We start from the raw sequence: 17,177 nt of genomic DNA, 5'->3' as shown, positions 1-17,177 counted from the left end.
GCTGCGCCTCCCAGCTCCAACGCGGCGATTAGCGGACGAAGTTTCCAGACGGACGAAAATTCCAGACGAAATTTTCAAGAACTTTCCTTTCAAAATTTCCAAGGTCGGTGCTACCACCTTCCCCAGTACGGAATCACCTGGAACAAGATTCCTCTTTGAAAAGTTGTTCTATCGCGAGTCGGTTCTTTCCGTGGAGCGTGCCCATGCTGGTCAAAAGAGTGAAAACGGGGGCGAGGGTCCTTTGCGGCCCGTGTTCAAAGAACTTTGTTGGGCTACGTCTCTGTCTCACTTTCCTGTCTAGGGTCGTTGAGCTCGTATTTATATTCTTCTCCAAACACTTCCCCCTACTTGCCCACTCTGGCTTGCATTTTTGCTGGTTTTCCAGATGTACACCCTCCCCCCCCCCTTCCAAAGAAAAAAGAAAACCGCTGCTTGGCTCCTCTCTTTAGAGTCAAACCGTCCTTCCTACAAGTACAAAAAAAAATTAGGTGGACTTTCATTTTGAGCACCTGTGACGAATTTTCGTAATTCGGCTGATTACGAGTCAAACCGTCCTGTTTACTTCGCGGAGACCCAAAGGAGTTCCAAAAAAACACGTGGAAATTCATTTTGAGCACCTGTGACGAATTTTCGTAATGCGGCCTATTATGAAACCCCCTATGACGAAAGGCCTTTCGATGAACGGGCCGTTTCCCCTTCGATCGGCTCCCTCGTCGGTTTATTCCGCTCCTTTCAGGCCGTCAATGATCGCTCTCCCCTCGTTTCCGCCAGGGGCATGAGCCACTTAGGCTGTCACAAAAAGGGTTCTTCTTATCGAGGGGGGTGGCGGGGGTTTGTGCGGCGTCCAAGACCAAGACGCAAAGTAGTACACAAACAAATGGACCATCCCAGTATACGCTAACGCAAAAAAAACCCTGCGCTTTGGTGCCCATCGAGACACCCACAAAGGGAACGAGCCCACTCGTCACAAGCCCACTCGTCGCCGGAAAACTCGTCATAGGCCAACTGGTCACACCGGCCTTTTCGTACAGTGCCATCTCGAGACAGGCACTCTCGTTCAAGGCGCCTTTTCGTCGCAGAAATTTCGTCGCACCGCGGCGGGGTGAACGAAAACCTGGAAGCCCTGACCGGAAATTGGCGTTGAAAGTCGGTCTGAGGCTGGTTTCTGCAATTGTAAATTCGTTACGGCTGCTTAGGAGGGCTTTGGGAGGTCTGTGCGACTAGCAGGTGTGCGTCAAGAGCTGTTTTTGTTCTTTTGTGGGGAAGGGGGGAGAGGCCAGCGCGACCTGCACTTTTTCAAGTGCTGATCGTCAGAGGTGTTGAGATGGTCTAATCCCGTATTTTCGCGCGTATAACCTGTCGTTACTACAACCCGCACCCCCGCTTTCAGTCTGCGAATAAAAAAATAACAATTGGCGAAGCTTGCACTAACTCCCGCAAGGATTGAACCATAGCTAAATTGGAGGATTTTTTTCTATCTAAACAATGAACGGCACACCACCACGCATTGTGTTAGGTTTGACATTGTTTATTTGATGATTTCATTGATTCTTTGTGTTTAACACGCTGACGCTACGCAGGCGATGACGCGCGCCGTAGTGGAGGGCTCCGAATTAATTTTGATCACCTGGGGATCTTCCATGTGCGTGCACCAAAATATCGAAGATGCGGGCGTTTTCGCATTTCACCTCCATCCCAAAAGCGGCCGCTGCAATCGAACCTGCCTGCTTGGGCTCAACAGCAAAACGTAATATCCGTTGAGCTTTGTTTGCTTTTTCTGCATGATGTTTAATACAAATTCGAATGCAATTACCATTGTAATATAATTAACTCGGTATGATGGCATATTTACCTAACTTCCTACGTCAAAAACTCTGGAAGCGCACTCGATCGTCTACAACATTTTTTAAATGGATGTCGTATAGCAGGCATAAACATCGCTTTAACGTTCCAAAATAAGCTCGTAATGCGAGTTTTCCGTGTGACCAATATTCCGGTGATACGAGAATTCCTCGTACGAAATGCCCTGTGACGAGTTGGCATTCCTGACCAGTTTACCTGTGACGAGTTGGCCTATGACGAGTGGACTTGTTACGAGTGGGCCAAGACCCATATACAAAGGTCGCAACTCGCGAATACTCTATGCGTAGCCTGAACTTTCGCTCATGCGCAGTGGAGTATACCTGACGCACGTAACTAAGCTTTTCGGCAAGGGAGACATTGCATACCTGCGCACACGCAAACAGAAAGTTCTCACCCTACCCGCGCTTGCAAGGCGCGCTTGATATGCGTGAGTGCTGACGACCTGTACGGCCCCTGATGCATATTTGGTGCAAAGGTAGGACAAGGTGCTCGAGCGGTGAACTGTTCCACCTAATACCACCAGATCCGAAGTTTCTGTTCCCAGTTAAGGCAATTATACTTCTAACCATACTCACGACCGCTCCATACGAGTGTAAACTGCTTAAAAGGAAAATAATGTCTTCTTCAACCATACTTTTGTCAGCACAAAATAGAACATGCCGTAACGTTAGCATTAACAAATTCACGCTTAAACAATAGTAAAAAATTAGAACTCGTAAAAACATGCTGACCATGCAAATGCTACAATAACTACCGGGAGAACTGCCCCTGTGGGAATTAGTAGGGTAATTGCACCGCACGAGATATGCCCTAAAGCCACTAACTCTTGACCTTGGTGACGTGGTTTGCGTATTTTATCAGTTCTTCTCGCTTGTAGTAACATGAGCTTAATAGTGGGTTCATTGGTAACTTTATAATAACCCGATAAAACTACCAACGTGCCTTTCCTACGTTAAGGAATTAGATGAATGGAATTGAACTGCCCGGCAATTCCCGGAGTTGGAATGGGGGAAGTTTTGGCATTCCGAGGAATTGAAAGGAATCGAATTTAGGCAAATTGTCATTCCCCGGAATGGAATTGGAATGGAATGGGAACGCCCATTCCGCAACACTGATACTGCTAACATAGACGTGGAAAACATTCTTTAAAAGGCATCACACCGGCCGTTTCTTGCCTGTTTGAATCCCTCATATTTCTGGTGGAGAGAACTGATAAAGTTTAGTATTTGGTGTTGAATATTTGCCGCAGGCAGGTATGGTCGTCTACAATAAAAAAGAACGCTATGTATTGTCTTCCTTCTGCAAATACTGTATGCGAATACACGCTTTCTCTAGCTGCTGACACGTTTCTGGCGAAACGATTATTCACGCAGCCGCTAGTTTTGTTAACCCTGACTCCATTGTAAGCTCCTACTAATGAGTTTGAGCCTCTCCAGGGCTACGTCATTGTTAAAAAAATTGAAAAATTTCTTGTTGCATCGCTGTGGAAGGCAGGTTAGCATTTGCCAGTTGTCCGAAGTCATTTATTTCTGTCCCCATGTTTGATAGCAACCTTTCGGACGCATGCTCAATAACAGCGTGCGCATACCAAGGAAAAAGGCACCGAAGGTGGCGGGGCGAGCGCTGATGGGAAAGCGCTCGTCCCGTAGCCTTCTTTGCCTTTGCCTTTCTCCTGTGTGGGCTGTTAGTCAGCAATTAACACTACCAACGCGCCCAATTATATGTTCTTCTTCATAAATGTTGGAATTTCTGCCTTTGTTTCTGCGCACACTGCAGCTTATCTCGCCGAAATATCGATAGAGTCACCGCTAGGTTAGTATACGGCGCCACCATTAACTCAAATGAGTTCGCCACGACCACAAAAAATTAATGTTGTTAATAACTTCCCCAAACCCTGCCACTTACAAACGTCAAAATTTTGTTCGTGATACCGCCTCTTCATTCAATAATTGTCGATGATCAGAAGTCTTCCCAGTAACATTCAGAAGTACGCAGCAATTTAAAGTTGGCCAGGAAAAGCGGACGCAGTCCTCCGTTATACGGACTTCTCGATCTTCCGGGCAGGAGTTGGCCGTTTGATAATGATATCCAAAATAAAGATGGCTCCGGTTTTTGTGGTTCGAATAACAATGCTTCCATGGCCCTTTATTTCAACAGTCTGAGCACGTGATTTATTATTGCAGTGACCTCTTTGATGACAAGAAATTTAAAGGCTTTGACCAAGCGCACACAGATTTTGCCACCCCCTTGTGCACTCTGTATTTCACGGCAGTTACGTATTCTCGCAGTCTTCGATCGCCATCCTTTCTGGAAAAGCCAACCATTCTGGAAAGGCCAACGCTAGTTTTCTGGGTGGAGCGGGGGCATGAGCGCAACATGAGCTGAAGCTCAGATGGTTGCGACGTAGGTTCAGGGAGCGACCAAAAAGACAACTACCAGAACGACTTTCGCGGCCACGATGAGGACATGCTCGACGCTGTGTGGGGGCCATTCGAGGTCTGTGTGCCATTGAAGGTGCTGTTTTGGCCCCCCCCCCCTACTACAGTAAAGGAGCTGTTCCTGTGGGAGAGGGTGGCGCTGTTTATGGTAGAGGGCTTCACTGGCAAGGCGAAGCGGCCGAAGGGCCAGATGATGCGGCAACCACTGCTCAAGGATATCAGAACACGGCGAATTCATCGATGCCCCGTCATCAAAGCAGGCTAGGGACTGCGACGTAAGCATGTAGTTTTAAAATGGCGTTTTGCGGAACGTTTGAGTTGTGTTTCGTGTTTCGTGTAGCTTCGTTTTCGTGCAGCTTCGTCCAGTTTCGTGTAGCTTCCTTTCATGCAGTTTGTGTTTTCGTAAGGCCATAGGATTCCTTAGAATGCACGAAAAAAGCATGTCGTGGCTTTTTGGTGGGTGTCCTTCGCGGACCACTTACACGGCCGTCAACACCACAAGTGCGTTCTCTTGCACAAGGAAGCAGACTGCCTCCTTATTACCATAATAATTTTGTCTGAATGCTTCAGAGATGACTCTGCTCGTCATAGTTTAGCGGCCCGAAACTTCATGACATAATCATCGAATGGCTCATTCCTTGCGTACCGTAGTTATTTTAACAACATTACTTTGGTTTTCCGGGGCTTTTCTTCATTGTTTACACTTGTACGTTTTGTCTTACACTGTCGTCCCTGTCCCGCACGTGATTGTTCTTACAATTTTGTCGTTCTTTTACCTTACAAATGTTCTTATCCAGAGCATTATTTAGCCATCACCGTTAATTCTGGGCGGATGCGTTCTTACTACCGCGCTGACGTATATTTATGGTTAAACAGGTTGCTTGTGAGCAGAGTTAGCTTCGGGAGGGTCAAATATTCATAACTGGCAAAACAACAACAAAACTGCGAAAAGACCAGCTGCAACAACAGGGAAGTTTCCTGAATCGTTTTGCCATTAAAGGTGTCGCTGCTCGAGAGATTTTGTACAAATCTTTCGTCCAGCATACGTAAAAAAGCGTATGCCACTGCTCGGGCTCTTTATTCCCAAAAGCGTGCTCTACATGTGGCCGATTTGCTTCATCACGATATCATTGATTCCCATAGCGGTTCGTGGCGGCTCCATTTCGTTTCGCGATCTGATTTTTTTTCGCGAGTGACTGCCGAATAAATTCTTGAATACTCAAGAGCTGACCAAACAACAAATTTTCTTTGAGACATGCTCAATAAAAGTTTTTTTTTACTAAGTACAGATATTGGAATCACGAGATACTATTGGTCCCTGCAAGAAAATATACATTACGTCTCTGCAGGATTTTCACCCTGGTATCATCCTTACAAAAATATGAACCGACCATGCTACATGATTAACAATTTTTTTCTTAGCCTCAAATTTGTTCACCCAAATACCCCATGAAGTCATCCTAGCTATGTACAATTAAAACACGTTGCGCCGTCCCAGTTAGCGATTTCAAAAGCCGCTGCAAAAATCGGCCGCGATTATGTCAACCCGTAGTATATTCGCAATAGGGACACTCGCGCTACCCTGCTGCTCCAATCGTTATCCTATGTTTTCGAATAACAGTAAATTTTGGAACGCCAGCTCTTGATGAAAGATCAGGTGACAGAATAATCTCTCTTGTCACTCACAACCTCGCCTGAAACCGCCGTACCGATACTCTGGTCATGGGCAGTCCAGGACTCTTTTGCCTACCGTTCTCGCTCGGCAACCATTTTCTTCATGGTCCTCAATTGCTGCTAATGTTAGGTGATGTTATTATGCGAAGAAGCACTTGGAAATACTTTTACATGTGTTTCAAGCTTTGAGAACTAGTATAATCCAGTGTGTAAATCGGAGAAATACCGGTTCGGTTACGGTTCTGGTTCAGGCGAAATTATTTCGTTTGGGCTCAGTTCCAGGTCGATAAAATCACGTACTTAACCGGTTCGCAAACCAGTGCGGTAGCTTGAACCGGTTCGCGAACCATTTTGATGAGTTACTACAGGTACTAGAATTTACTACAGGTACTAGAAATTACGAGGTACTAGAAAAACAGATGAAGTGGTGACGATTTACCACCTACTTTCCCGCCCAGACTTTAGCTTTTCCTAGCAATTATTAATAAAGCCACCGCCAAGAGATATGACTGTGACATATATTTCCTGTCCTTTCCTTTTTTGTCGAAGTCGCAATTGTTGCTATGCAATCGCCCATCACGCTTACCTTGAAGCTTTAAATATAGGCCTGCGTTCTGCCGCGTTCAAATACCAGCGGCTAATACCAATGGCGCGCATTTTTTATATTTGTAACAAAACAGAAACATGCAAGAACAGGCAAATAGTTACTACCAAAGAATTAGATTTTGGGTCACCCCGAATAATTTTAGCTGGCACCTTATCGAATGTGTCCACCACACTTTTGTTAAAAATAAGCTTTAGTTATTACTCAGGCACTGCGTTATTGCTCTGACCACTGCAACTCGTTTCGCGATAGCGATACCGGATTTGTGCGTTACAATCAGTATGTCACCGTACCGCCTGAACCCTGGCCAGCATTCCGGGTGCTACATTGCGGAATTATATAACAAATTATGTTGTTACGCAATGGAAGGGACATTTGACGCGCGGAGCGTGTAGATGATAAACTTTGGAATATGATTTTCAAGTATGTGTCTTACAATCAGTAAAATTATATATGCTTCTGCTGAAAAAATTGTTGTGTGGACGCTCATGGTTCTGGCTGCACTGAAATTCGGACCATGAGCAGCGCAGGAGACCATGGTGGAGGTTTTAGACGCGTCACTGTAAAATTCTGCAAGTGGGTATTTAAACTGCAGAGACAGAAAGTGCTGCAGTATTGCAGCTCGCGGTACCCGATTTTTGTCCAGTTTTATAAAAGAAAGGTCGCACGACACAGGACGAACTTGCCAAGGCGATAAACTGTTTGAAAAGGATGACCTGTACACATCTAAAGACGAAGCACTGAGATCCGAGGCTCGCTCTTTCACTCTAAGTGAAAAGGGCAGAGGAACGGATGGGCGATTTACAAAGAGCTGAGATGTGGATGTATCGTTAAAGACAGGATAAAAAGGATGATTATTCAGTGATGAAATTTTAAAAGCATAAAGCAAGTCCATGTATCTTTGTTGGTTCTCAAGGCTCCACTTATTACACTCAACATAAAGACTCCCAGCAGGGCTAGTGCGAAAAGCACCCGACGAAAGACGAAGGCCCAGGTGTAGAACTGGGTCAAGAATTCGCAAGGCTGTCTTAGTCGCCGACCCATACACCACACTGCCATAGTCCAAACGAGACCCAACCAAAGCAGTATACAAACGAAGCAAGAGTTCTTTGTCGGAACCATAGGATTGGTGGGAGAGAACCTAGTGTATATTCATTGTTTTGAGACATTTATTTTTAAGTTTATTGATGTGGGGAATGAATGTGAGTTTGTGATCAAACACCACACCTAAGAACTTGTGCTCCTTGTTCACAAGAAGCGACACGCCATTAAGAGTAATGTCTGGGTCCGTATGGACCCCGCGCTTCCTGGAGAACACAACGCAGGAGCTTTTTGCAGGATTCAATTTAAACCCATTCTTGTCTGCCCAGCGGGCAAATTTATTGACACCAAGCTAGACTTGACGTTCGCAGATTGACACATTACATGATTTATAGGATATCTGGACGTCATCCACATACATGGAAGAAGAGATTGTGGGTGGAAGTGCCTTACCAAGAGAGTTCATTTTTACAATAAAGAGAGTGCAGCTTAACACACCACCTTGTGGCACGCCATTTTCTTGCACGTGAACCCTTGAGAGTGCACCACCGACTCTCACTCGAAACGTTCTTTCTGACAGGTAACTGACAAGAGTGTTTAACATGTTACCCGAGACACCGAATGACTTCAGGTCACTGAGGATCCCGTAGCGCCAAGCGGTGTCGTAGGCCTTCTCGAGGTCGAAAAACACAGTTACGCAATACTGTTTATGCACGAAGGCATCCTTAATATACGATTCAAGAGCTACGAGTTAATCATTCGTGGATCGCCCTGCCCTGAAGCCTGCCTGGCTGCTCTCGAGAAGACCGTTGTACTCAAGGAAGTACACGAGCCTGCGATTTATCATCTTCTCGAAGAGCTTGCACAGGCAGCTCGTCAGGGCAATAGGACGGTAACTTGAGGGGGACGACGGGTCCTTTCCCTCCTTCTGGAAAGCTACAACTATAGCCTCCTTCCAAGAGTTTGGAATGTGCCCCGAAAGCCAAATCTTGTTATATAGGTGTAAGAGTGTTAGAAGAGTGTCTGCGTGCAGGCGTTGCTACATTGTGTATGTGATGTTCTCTGGGCCTGGAGCTGAGGGTTTACACGTGCTCAAAGCAGCCCTCAGCTCATGCAGTGAAAACCCAGAGTTATAAGAAGATGTTGACCTATTGTTATCTAGTATAGGCTTCTTTTCGGCCGTTTGTTTGTGTTTCATGAAAGTGTTGGTGTAGTGTGCTGAACTAGAAACGTGTTAGAAGTGTTGTGCGAGTGTGTCAGCCTGGTCTTCGAGTGTGTCCCCTGTAGTGCTGACCAGAGGCAGGCTGTGTGTTTGTTGTCCCTTGAGATTGCGTATTCATGTCCATACTTTCCGCGTGTCTGTGTAGGAGTTTATTGATGTTATGAATGTACGCCAACTCTCTCGTTTTGCCTCACGGCGCACACGTTTTCCTAATGCCTTGGCCCGTTTGAACAAGAGGAGGTTTCCCGACGTGGGGTACCGACATAGGATACCCCACGCCTTGTTCTGGGCCTCTCGCGCCCGCCTACAGTCCTCATTCCACCACGGCCTCCGCTGGTTGCGCTGGGCACCAAAGGCGTGGTGAATGGACCTTTCGGCGGCGTCGAGGATGTGCGCCGTGAGCATTTGGGTAGCTCCTTCAACCTGTAGGTGTCCTATGGATGTGTGGTGTAGTTTGGATGTCTGTGTAAATGTATTCCAGTTAGCTGTTGCTTCATTGAACCTGTTTTGGGAAGATGGACTTCATGGGCCTTTACCTATATACGTTAGTGAGGTGGGAAAGTGGTCACTACCGTATGGGTCAGTGCCCACACCCCACTCGAGAAGAGGAAAGGGAACTGCGGAGCCAATCGCCAAGTCAAGATATGAGTATGTGCTGTGTCCTATATTATGGTATGTAGGCTGTTTATTGTTGAAAGGGCATGCTCCTGAAGATGTAAGGAATTTCTCTATCAGGCGACATCGGGAATCCGTGCGAGAAGAGCCCCAAAGAGAGTTGTGGGCATTAAGGTCGCCTGTCAGGATGTATGGTTCGGGCAGCTGGTCAACCAGCGCCTCAAAGTCAGAGCTTAAAAGTGACACATCTGGAGGAATGTATATGGAGCATACCGTTATCAATCTATTAAATATTATTGTTCGAATTGCCACAACCTCAAGGACAGTGTTCAGAGTGACAGGGTGGCATGCTAAAGATTTCCGGGCAATTATGGCCACACCCCCAGAAGAGTGCGTGCAGCCATTCCTGTCCTTTCTATATATCAAGTAACTGTTCAAGAAATTTGTGTGTTTATAATTCAAATGTGTTTCCTGAACACACATTACACTTGGCTGATAAGCATGCAGTATTTTGTATACATCGTCAAGATTATTCAGAAGGCCTCTGCGGTTGCATTGTGTTATGTTTTCTCTTCCCATTATTATGTGTTCAGAGCTACTGGAGTGTGACTATTTATGTAGGGTATTTCGGGGCTTGGACTCTTGGAAGGGGTTTTCTGGCCTTCTCTACTGACTTGGACGTCGCAGCCTGTTCCTTCCGCTGCGATGAAAGCCGGAAGGGCTCGACGTCCATGTCATCATCTGAAGGCAAAGGGGTGCCGAGCGGACTGGGCCCCCTTGACGTTGAATGCTTTCGGGTGTTCTTCGCCTGCGCTGCCAGTTCCTAAGGCGGGGGGAGCACTACAGATGGCGCAGGCAGTGAAGGGGGGGAGGGGGTTGCTGCGACTGCCTCCGTCTCCATCTCCGTGCCCTTGCGTGTGCTTTGGGCCGGTGGAGAGGAAGCAGTGGATGCAGCGGCATCCCCAACAGACGTTGCCACCACAGCCGCTGCTGGGTGAGCGAGCGGTGCGGAGGTGGATTGGGCTGACATAGGCAACCCAGGGGGGGGGGGCGGTGGCGGGACCAGGTCCGACTCGCGGTACTGGGTCCCCGCCGAAACCAGACGCCGCTCCGCCCCCGGCGAGCTGCGTCGGCGTACCTGCCCAGAGGTAAGGAGGCGAACCTCTTCCGTGCCTCTGGGAAGGTGATGTTTTCGTTGACTTTCAAGGCAATGATGTGTTTTTCTTCGTTGAACTTTTCACAGCTCCTAGAATAGGCAGCGTGTGGTCCCTTTCAGTTGGCACAGGTGAAGTTCTTTGATTTACAATTGTCAGTTTGATGATAATGTGCTGCACATTTTGCGCACGTCAATTTACCACGACAAGACGTTGTGCCGTGCCCAAACCGCTGACACTTAAAACAGCGGCGTGGGTTCGGCACGTAGGGTTGGATTGGACATCTCAAGAAGCCTGCGTTGACCGACTCAGGAAGGTAAGAGCGGTGAAGTGTCAAGATTATGTGCTTGGTTGGAATTATTTCATCATTTCGGCGTATGGTGATTCGAATCACCGCTGTCACGCCCTGATCTCGGAGGCCCTCGAGCAGATCTGCTTCAGTCTCATTCATTAGATCCCGATCAGAGATCACGCCCTGGCAGCTATTGAGGCTGCGATGGGGCGTGATCTTAATGTCAACATCTACCATGCGCGTTTGCTTGAGGAGGTTAGAGGATTGTTGTTTGTTTTCTACTTCTATCAAAACTTCTCCCGTTGTGAGTTTCTTAGCCTTGTACGACTTTCCGATAAGGCTTTCAAGAAACTTGGAGATTTGAAACGCAGACTGGGACGTGATGGGCTTTGTCTTGTCAACAGATTCCATGATCAAAATCCGCGAGAAATTATCAGGCTTTGGGGGAGAGATCGATTGCAAAGGAGGAAAAGAAACTTTGGTGCGGCCCTTTTTGGGGGCCGATCACGTCTGGGGGGGGTTTAAAAAATGCCATATGATACATTGAAAAGCAGGGAGACGGGGGTACTTTCTCCTTTGACCTCACCCTGGTAGTCAAAGAGGTCCCGGAGCTCCCTGCCTGGTAGACGGGCAGGGAGCCCATCGGCCGGAGCTTAACCACGGCTCCTACGGCCACCGTTAGAGGTTTCTACCCTTCACCTTAAAAACACATCACCATGGTAGGACACAGCTTATGTTGGGGGGCTCGGGGTCCGCGGTATCGCCAGTACCGTCACCAAGATTACTCAAGGTGCCCCGTGCGGGGTTCTGGTCAAACACAACACCTAAAACCTTGTGCTCCTTGTTCACAGCAAGCGACACGCTATTAAGTGTAATGTCTGGGTCTGGAGGGATCCCGCGCTTCCTAGAGAACACAACGCAGGAGCTTTTTGCAGGATTCAATTTAAAACCATTCTTGTCTGCCCAGCTTGCAAGTTTCTTGACGTCGAGCTGGACTTGACGTTCGCATATTGACATATTACAAGATTTAAACGATATATGCACGTCATCTACATATATAGAGTAAGAAATTGTAGGCGGCAGTGCCTTCCCAAATGAGTTCATCTTTACTATGAAGAGAGGGCAGCTTAGAACTCCACCTTGCGGCATGCCAGTTTCTTCCACGCGTACCTTTGACAGTGCAGAACCAACTCTGACGCGAAAGGTTCTCTCCAACAAATTACTAATAACGGTATTTATCATGTTACCAGAGACGCCGAACGACTTAAGGTCAGTAAGTATGCCATAATTCCATGCGGTGTCATAGGCCCTCTCTATGTCAAAAAACGCCGTAAGACAGAATTGTTTGTGAATGTAGACATCCTTAATGTATGACTCTAGTGCCACAAGTTGATCGTTCGTGGATCTCCCCGCCCTGAAGCCTGCCTGGCAGCTCTCAACAAGACCGTTGTACTCCAAAAAGTACACAAGCCTCCGGTTTATCATCTCCTCGAGAAGCTTGCACAGGCAGCGGGTCAGGGCAATGGGTCTGTAGCTAGCGGGAGAAGAAGGGTCCTTCCCTTCTTTCGAAAATGCCACAACTATGGCATCCCTCCAAGACTTTGGAATCTTCCCCGAAAGCCATATCTTGTTCAAAAGGTGAAGAAGTGTTACAAGAGTGTCTGTGTGTAAGTTCTGTATCATTGTATACGTAATGTTGTCTGGGCCTGGAGCTGAGGGTTTACACGTGCTCAGAGCACCCCTCAGCTCATGAAGTGTGAACTCACAGTTATAAGAAGTGGCTGACCTGTCATTGTCATGTAAAGGCTTCGTTTCGGCCATTTGTTTGTGTTTCATGAAAGTGTTTGTGTAGTGTGCTGAACTGGAAACGTGTTGGAAGCGTTGTGCGAGTTTGTCAGCCTGGTCTTCGAGTGTGTCCCCTGTTCTGCTGACCAGAGGCAGGCCGTGTGTTTGATGTCCTTTGAGTTTGCGTATTCTTATCCATACTTTCCGTGGATCTGTGTAGGAGTTTACTGATGTTATAAAGGAACGCCCACTCTCTCGTTTTGCCTCACGGCGCACACGTTTACCTAACGCTTTGGCCCGTTTGAACAAAATAAGGTTACCCGACGTGGGGTACCGACGAAGGATACCCCATGCCTTGTTCTGGGCGTCTCGCGCCCGCCTACAGTCCTCATTCTACCACGGCCTCCTCTGGTTGCACGAGAAACCAGAGGCGTGGGGAATGGACTTTTCGGCGGTGTCGAGGATGTGCGCCGTGAGGAGTTGGGTAGCTTTTTCAATGTGTAAGTGTCCTATGAATGTGTGGTGTTGTTTCGATGTCTCTGTAAATGTGTTCCAGTTAGCTCGTGCTTCATTGAACCTATTATGGGAAGATGGACTTCTTGGGCATTTACCTATATATGTTAGTGAAGTGAAGAAGTTGTCACTGCCATATGGGTCAGGGCCCACTCCCCACTCAAGACATGGAAAGAGAATTGCCGAACCAAAAGCCAAGTCAATGTTTGAGTATGTATTGTGTCCTATGTTATGGTATGTAGGGTGTTTCTTGTTGAAAAGGCATTCTCCAGAGGATGTAAAAACTTCTCTATCAGGCGACCTCGGGCATCCGTGCGAGAAGAGCCCCAAAGGGAATTGTGTGCATTGACGTCGCCTGTTAAGAAGTATGGTTCACGAAGCTGGTCGACCAGCGCCTCAAAATCAGAGCTCAGAAGTGCAAGATCAGGAGAGATGTATATGGAGCATACCGTTATCAACCTATTAAAAATTATTGTGCGGACGGCCACAGCCTCAAGAACGGTGTTCAAGTTGGAAGGCTGGCATGCTAAGGATTTGCGGGTGATTATGGCAACACCGCCAGAAGAGTGTGTGCAGCCATCCCTGTCTTTCCTGTATACCATGTAACTATTCAAGAAATTTGTGTTTGGAATTAGGATATGTTTTCGGAACACACATTACACTTGGCTGATAAGCATGCAGTATTTCGTATACATCGTCAAGATTATTCAGAAGGCCTCTGCAGTTCCGTTGTATTATGTCTTCTCTTCCCATTATGATGTGTTCGGAGCTACTGGAGTGTGACTGTTTATGTAGGGTCTTTCGGGGCTTGGACTCTTGGAAGGGGTTTTCGGGCCTTTTCTACTGACCTGGACGTCGCAGACCGTTCCTTCCGCTGTGATGAAAGCCGGAAGGGCTCGACGTCCATGTCGTCATCTGAAGGCAAGGGGGTGCCCAGCGGACTGGGCCCCCTTGACGTGCTACCCTTTCGGGTGTTCTTTGCCTGCGCTGCCAGTGCCGAAGGCGTGGGGAGCACCACAGGTGGCACCGGCAGTGAGGCGGGAAGGGGGTCGCTGCGACTGCCGCCGTCTCCATCTCTCCGGGCCCTCACGTGTGCTTCGAGCCGGTAGAGAGGGGGAAACGGAAACCCGCTTCCGCACCGCTCGCTGCTGGCTCAGCGAGCGGTACGGAGGCAGGTTGGGCTGCAAGAGGCAACCCAGGGGGGGGGGGGGGGGCGGCGGGGGCGGGACCACGTCCGACTCTCGGTACTAGGTCCCCGCCGAAACCAAACGCCCGCCCGCCCCCCGGCGAGCTGCGTCGGCGTACCTGCCCAGAGGGAAGGAGGCGAACCTTTTTCGTGCCTCTGGGAAGGTGATGTTTTCGGTTATCTTAAGGTTAATGATTTTTTTTTAAGATGAAACTTTTCACAAGCGCGAGAGTATGCTGCGTGTGGACCCTGGCAATTCGGGCAGGTGAAGTTGGTTGCAGTGCAGTTGTCAGATAGATGATCGTGCTGGGCGCATTTGGCACATGTTGTTCTGCCTCGACAGGAGTTGGTACCATGCCCGAACCTCTGGCACTTGAAACAGCGCCTCGGGTTCGGTATGCACGACCGGACAGAACAACGGATGAAACCTGCGTTGACATGCTCGGCCAGTTTGCAGCGGTCGAAAGTCAGGATCAGATGTTTGGTGGCTATTTCGTTGTTCTCTCTCCTGATGACGATGCGCCTTACTGGTGTCACGCCTTGGTCTTTTAGGCCTTCGAGCAGATCAGTCTCTGTCTCGGTTACGAGATCTGCCTGAGAGATGACACCTTGACAACTGTTGAGGCTGCGATCGGGTGTGACCCTGATCTCCAGATCTGCCATGCGGGTTTTTTCCAGGAGGATTGTGGATTGCTGCTGAGTTTTAACTTCAACTAGCACTTCACCAGTTCTGAGCTTTTTGGCGTCATACGTTTTGCCGATGATACGTTCAAGGTATTTAGAAACAAGAAATACAGATTTAGTGGAAACCGGCTTCGATTTGTCTACAGGTTCAATGATCAAAAAACGAGGGTAGTTATCTGGCTTTGAGAGCGAGATAGAAGGCAAAGAACGAAAAGATACTTCGGTGCGGCCCCTTTTAGCGGGCCGATCATGGTTGGGGGGGGGTGGTTTGAAGATACCATATGGCATAGTATAACAGCAGGGATACGGGGGTACTTTCTCCTTTGACCTTACCCTGGTAGTCAAAGAGGTCCCGGAGCTCCCTGCCTGTCTACCAGGCAGGGAGCCCATCGGCCGGAGCTTGACCAAGGCAACGACGGCCACCGTTCGTGGTTTCTAACCCTGTACCTATAAACACATCGCCACGGTTGGATCCAGCGTATGTTTGGGGGCTCGGGGTCCGCGGTATCGCCAGTACCGTCACCAAGAGTGCTCAAGGTGTCCCGTGCGTGGTCCCCTTTCCCGGGTAATATTTTCTATCTGACGCCGCTAAATGTAAAGCTCTTTTTGCACAGCTTTGAAAGGTCTTTCAAAGAACACGTTCAGCCTTCAACCCGAAGCAAGTTTCAAATATTCAACCTTTTGCTTCTTTCTATTTTTTTGTACACGGTCATGCTTTTTGAAATTATTTACAACGAGAAGTATGATAGCGTGAGGCAGGAACTCTCTCTCGTTTGATCGTGCGTTCTCCGAAAAAATCAACCAAGGCTACTGTCAGCTTGGATTCACAGTGATGGGAGATGACGGCGATAATCACACAAACAAGCATAGAATCCGATACGAATGACATATATTGTTTTCTCACCGAAACGTTTTTCCTGAAATTAAATCTATGGGTGGTTTTCTCTCTTGGTTTCCCACTTCCTAGTACTGCGCCCAAAGTTCAGGGCGCTCGTACTCACGGAATGTGTCTTTTTTGTGGCACCGGCTTCAGGATGGGTAAAAACAGAAACAGTGCCTTGTGGTACTTGTTTAATGCCAGTCTTTACGATTGATCTAGCGAAGAAGATTGAATATCACTGAGTGCATTGCCCGGGTTAATAGCTTGAGGGATTTGTTGCCTGGAACAGACATTGGTTTGCTTGGCTTCCCAGATTGCGTGATTCGGCTGACTGTGCGAGGTTCTCTCAAGATTCAGTGCTTTATACCTTTCCGTAACAGAGTGGTTGAATGCTGACGGTAACTGGTATTCAAGTTATATATATTCCGTCGATGAATACCCTTCATTTATCGCCAAAAACATTTCCAGGCAATGAGACTTGAAAACAAAGACACCTGCTTAACCTCAATTCCCTGCGAGTAGTGTTTTTTGACTGATTTAAAATTTTTATTTTGCTTCCTGATTGATGTTTTGATACAGAATCAAGCGCGCGTCCGCTTTGCACGGCAAAAGCGCTTGGTCTGGTGTAGCAGTAGTATCCGTTTTTGTGTGGTAGTAGATCTACACAAACTAACATTACGATGCAATAGACGATTTTTCCCCTAGAGTTGGCCTCCGTTTGACGTCTGATTCAAGAGAACTTTCTTAGAGCGCGCGCCTTCGTTTGTTGCATCAATTTTAAATGGGGTGGAAGGGTGTAACTTGGCATTCATTTTGTGTCTGTGTCAACAAATGTGGTAGCCAAACACAAAACTGTTTTTCAGTATCTTTCCAACCACTTCAAGCACTGAACAGGGAGAGAGCTTACTATGCAGTTTTTCTCTGCTTGTTCACCCTTCACGGTTTTCATAACGAATACAACATACCACTTATAATAATTGCTCAATAAAACACACCTGGTGTAAACACAAATTGAAGTTCCCTCTTCTCTACCTTCGTTTCTACCTATATTACAAGACAACAGCAGATTCCCCGTTTGGTTGGAGTGCATAAGTAAAAGTAACGTGTTCTTCAATACTTAACATTATCGTTACTCTACCACTGAAAAACCACTCTATAATGCACACACTCTTATTTGATGTCGTACACCCCAACACGCATAGGAAAAAATTGCTGTTTATATTGCC

The 17,177-nt window shown here is 47.5% G+C and overlaps 1 protein-coding gene across 1 annotated transcript in view; it reads right to left on the bottom strand.

The window, feature by feature from the left end:
* The window catches only part of LOC144141389 (uncharacterized), a 95,382-nt gene that overhangs the window by 23,525 nt on the left and 54,680 nt on the right, over positions 1-17,177 (bottom strand). The window lies entirely within an intron of this gene.

This window comes from Haemaphysalis longicornis, unplaced genomic scaffold (assembly GCF_048455015.1).
Source record: "Haemaphysalis longicornis isolate Haplotype H1 unplaced genomic scaffold, Haemaphysalis longicornis Haplotype H1 scaffold_6, whole genome shotgun sequence".
NCBI classification, from domain to species: domain Eukaryota; kingdom Metazoa; phylum Arthropoda; class Arachnida; order Ixodida; family Ixodidae; genus Haemaphysalis; species Haemaphysalis longicornis.
The sequence above is the reverse complement of the archived record's forward strand: the minus strand, read 5'-3'. Positions and strand labels throughout refer to the sequence as shown.